This window comes from Pistacia vera, unplaced genomic scaffold, assembly GCF_008641045.1.
Source record: "Pistacia vera cultivar Batoury unplaced genomic scaffold, PisVer_v2 Contig863, whole genome shotgun sequence".
NCBI lineage: Eukaryota > Viridiplantae > Streptophyta > Magnoliopsida > Sapindales > Anacardiaceae > Pistacia > Pistacia vera.
This window is the reverse complement of record NW_022196738.1, coordinates 29,691-34,940: the sequence shown is the minus strand read 5'-3', so window position 1 is coordinate 34,940 and position 5,250 is coordinate 29,691. Positions and strand designations below refer to the sequence as shown.

The 5,250-nt window shown below is 31.6% G+C and overlaps 1 pseudogene; it reads left to right on the top strand.

Annotated features, from left to right (window-relative positions):
• The first annotated feature begins 3,339 nt into the window (after positions 1-3,339).
• LOC116118905 lies at positions 3,340-4,836 on the top strand (annotated as a pseudogene).
• Positions 4,837-5,250: the final 414 nt, after the last annotated feature.

Genomic DNA, 5,250 nt, shown 5'->3' with positions numbered 1-5,250 from the left:
ATTTTCGGCCTTTCGTGCGCTATTCCGACAACGGCGGCGGTTACTAGTGGCAGGTGGGTGGGGTGGCGGCTTGGGTGGGCTACAATTTGTTTTGAATTCAAGGGTAATTTTGTCGGTTGCATGTTTTGTAACACAACTACAATTTTTTTTTTGAAAAGGATTTCATAAACGTTTCAATCAAACTCTATGTAGCATAATTAACCATCCAATTAACAGTTCAATACTGCTTTTGCTTAAGAAAAATTAAAGACCTAAAAGTATGAAATTAAACCCATTGAAAGTACATACATTTTGTGAAGAAGTTTAATCAACCAAATAAGTTCTTTTTTGTAAGAGTAATGTTACAGTTATCGAAGGATGTATACCGAATTCATACATCAAATAACTTAATGAAATCCTGAACATTGATTCATTATAAGTTAATATTAATCAACGGTCAGAATTTTACCACGTCATTCGGTGTATGAACTCGGTGTGTAATTTTTGATAACTCTATCATTTTCCTTTTTGTAAAAGATTCATGCATGGAACCAAAATATAAGGAAATGAGTGGTGACAGTAACTTAACAAATTAAATTAGAGAAAAATAAAAATAAAAACTATTTTCATGAATTAAATTGTCCTACAAATATATCTACTCTAATTAACGATCACCAAGAAAATTTTGATCAATACCGATTTTTTCTTTTTTATTTTTGTAAGTCAAAGTGAGCGTTAATATATATTTGGATTGGCGGCGTGCACTCCTGCCGTGTAAAATATACTGCACGTTTTAAGATGTTGAAAAGAAATGAGATACTGATAATTAATCTCTCTTGAGAAGGATTGTGATTTGTGAGTACACACATATAACGAGATGAACAGTTTTAACATGTTTATGAACACATGTGATCTATTTAATTTCTTGATAATATGCGTTCAATCTATTCACATAAATTCAAATTACAACTTATGAATTATTGAAAAATTGTATCAACAGTTGTGTCATAAACTAATATATATATATTTTTAAATTATCGAAAGTGTCTAGGCCAGCTTGTGTGCATCTCAACTAATCTTTTATGGTTTTAGAACTGTCGATCAAATAAAAACCCTAATAACTACTCCTATTAGTGCTTAGGGAGACATAAACACATAAACTGATGGAATCTCTTTTTGCTCTTTTATCATCAAGTTATCCTGTGGTAGTTAATTAATTCTTATATTTTCAATGGTGAGATGTTAAGTATTGATGGAATTAACCGTATATGAGGGTTAATTCACACCTAAGCAAAAATACTTACAATGAATTAGTCTTAATTAACATAACACCGTTAGAATTAAATATTAATGTTATGTTTAAATCAACTCAAATCTTGTATCGGTGTGATGTTTTCTAACATGATATTTAAACTAAAACCTCTAATTCTAAATACCGAATATTATTTTTTCTTTTCTAGATATGGATAATATTTTCGTTACCGTGGGATCATGATCCAAGAATCGCTCAACCACCAGTAACATTATTGAGTAACTTAACCTAATTTATAAACAGAGAAGAGAGAAAAGAAGAACCTGCACATCGATCACAATCTTACTTTTGCCAACAAACCACAAAGCAATTCATCATGTGTAGCTTTCAATTTATTCCTTCACTTGCAACTTTCCCAAAAATGACCACAAATACTCCAAGCTTTTCCAAGTTTTTCATGGCTTCCACCCAGCTCTATTCTGGTTCTAAGTGAGTTCATCTTTGGTTTATATATATTTGTGAAACTTATTCCTTGCAAGTGTTTAATATTTTAACACCTAAAATTATATTATTTTAAAAGTGCTTGAAGGTTACATGAAAACTATATCCTTAAGGTTTGTGTTTATATCATGTGAAGAATAACTTTGGCAATTTTTATCAAAGATATCATTTAAAGCTAGCAATGTGATCTTAAATTGTATGGTTAGATTAGGGTTTTTGCTAATTAATTTGCATGAAGTTATATATTTTTATGTAGTAATGATGCTACTGTAAAAATTTTCTTTTGTCTTTAGCAGTAACTATCCACATAATATAAATATCCTACAGAATTAAAAATAATGATACATGAAGTGAATCAAACATGATTCGAATCCTTAATTAGAGTATATAACAAAACTTCTGGAAAAATAATTAGTTTTTGTCTTGTCGCTCGCATCTTTCGTAATACAACCACAATATATTTTTTTTTTTTTCTGATAATTGATTTCAAAAACATTTCAACCAAATACTATGTAGCATTATTAACCATCTAATAAACAATTCAAAACTGCTTTTGCTTTAGAAAAATTGAGGACCTAAAAGTATGAAATTAAACCCATTGAAAGTAAATACATTTTGTGAAGAAGTTTAATCAACCAAATAAGTTCTTTCCTGTAAAGCTTCATGCTTCGTGCATGGAACCAAAATATAAGGAAATGAGTCGTGACAGCAACTTGATAAATTAAATTAGAGAAAAAAAAAAAAAAAACGATTTTCATGAATTAAATTGTCCTACAAATATATCTACTCTAATTAACGATCACCAAGAAAATTTGGATCAATACCGATTTTTTCTTCTTCTTTTTTCTTTTTTATTTTTTGCAAGTCAAAGTGAGCGTGAATATGTATTTGGATTGGCGTGCTGTATTACACCTGCCGTGGAAAAAATACTGCACGTTTTAACATGTTTATGAACACACGTAATCTGTTTAATTTCTTGATACAATGCATTCAATCTATTCACATAAAATCAAATTACAACTTATGAATTATTGAAAAATTGTATCATGGATGAGTAACAGTTGTGTCATAAACTAATATTTTTTTTAATCAACGAGAGTGCCTGGACCAGCTTGTATGTATCTCAACTAATCCTCTATGGACCTGGAGTTGTCGGTCAAGTAAAAACCCTAATAGCTACCCTTATTAGCGTCTAGAGAGTTATGAACATAGAAACTCATGGAACCTCATTTTGCTCTTTTACCATCAGGTTATCCTGTGGTGGTTAATTAATACTTATGTTTTCAATGTTGAGATGTTAAGTATCGATGGAATTAAGTGTATCTGAGGGTTAACCCACACCTAAACAAAAGTACATACAATGAATCAGTCTTAATTAACATAATACAGTTAGAATTAAATGTTAATTTTACGTTTAAATCAACTCAAATCTTGTATCGATGTGATATTTTCTAACATGACATTTAAACTAAGAGTAATACTAGTCTTACTCACTCCCCCTACTTACTTCTCTTACTCACATTTGTAAATATAAAGCATAGTAAGGGTATCATAAGCATAGTACGGGTACCATATGTCATTTTAACAAAGGTGAGTAAGAGAAGTGAATCAATGCCATTGAAATTTATCATGATGAAACAGGAACCGACAACACTCCATGGGCGATTTGGAGTAGAGGTTGGAGTGCTGAAGAGAATCGCCATGGAGATCTTCTCAATAAATATCTTTATGTTTCAGGAATAATTGACATCAAACAAGTTGAGAAAACTATTCAGCATTTGATTGCTTCAGGAATGGTAAGAGATCCATGCAAACCATCAGTCATGCAAAGACATTAGTCATTCTCTAGTGCAGACATCATGATTATTATTATTGTTATTATTTTTAAATAGTTTTCTCGTGTAAGAAACTTGATCTAGGTATTCTTTACTTAAGAGAATTTTTGTGTAAAAATACTTTAAAAAAATGTCTTCATTAACTTTCATTTTTCTAAAAATATTGTTTAACATTCTTAATTGTAATTCGAGTAGTATTGTATATAACTATAGAAAAGTTTATACGAACTTTCAGAATTTTAATTAAATACATAAGACTATAAGAGTTTCAATGTAAGATATTGTACTCTCGTACAGATGTCATAAATTTTTTTTTTTGTAAAAATAGTTTCTCATGTAAGGAACTTGATTCAGTTTTTTTTCGTACTTGAAAACGCTTAGTGCATTCAATCACTATCACAAAATCACATAAAGAATACGTTTGAAATAAAGCATCTTAATTAAAAGCTCTTTATTAACTTTTATTTTTACTAGAAATATAGTTGAAAATCGTCTTTTAAGTAGTGCATAAATAATTTCAGAATTTTAATTAATAAATAAGAGTTTCAATATGTTATTGTCTTACAAGAATTCTCATTTTTAATGTTTCTTTCTAACAGGATTTTGGCACTGGAGACAACCCTTACCATTGGACAATTTACACATCATTTCAAGAGAGAGCAACATTCATTTCTCATGGCAACACAGCCAAGCTTGCCATGAAACATGGAGACTCAAGCTAGCTCAAATTTGTGGCACAATTGCTTCCGATGAGAAGCGCCAAGAAACCGCTTATAGTTGGGAAGCTATTTGAGCTCGATCCTAGCGAAGCATATGTTGCATTTGCCGACATGTTGAAAATTAAAATCACGATGCCAGCCAATTGATGTACGACGGTCAGGATGTGCATCTATTCGATCACTTCTCTAATGTCACCATGCGAATTGGGGTATACCCAACCTCGATTACATTAGTGTTTTGGAACATTTGGTGGTATTTGGAATGTCAAACTTGAGGGGCTTTCGAGCGAAGGAAAAATTGCTCAAAATTATGTTTGTGAGTTGCCTGAAAGGTTAGAAAATAGAGAGAGAGCTCGAGCGAGGGCTATCAAAGCACCTGCAATTCCATTCAGCTGGGTTTTTAATAGAGAAGTGTAGCTAGTTACTTAAGAGTGGGATGAAGGTCAATGAAATCACTATAATAATGCTCGTGTGTGTACTCCCTATAGAGAGTTTTACAATCCGAAGAATGTGATATAAGTTTTACTGAAAACATTATATTGTTATTAAATGTAAACTTTGTCTTTATTAATGTTATTTTTTATGATCTATAATATAATAATAAATGTTGGTCTAATAATATCTATATGATTATTTTATCAAATCGTTATCAACATAAACTTTGTCCTGATTAATGTTATATATTATGATATTATGTATAATGATACTACCTTGAAACCCTAATTATTAAATTCTAATAATTTCGTAATTAATTATCAAGCCCATAAGATCACTTATTTCAAAAGTCCCCCCCCCCCCCCCCCCCCCCCCCCCCCCCCCCCCCCCCCCCCCCCCCCCCCCCCCCCCTCCCCCGCCCCCCCCCCCCCCCCCCCCCCCCCATAAGATATGTTTCAATTAAAATTCATTTTTTTTTTTTTATGGACTTGTGGGGGTCTAAAATCATATGAGGCCTTATTAAGGTCAA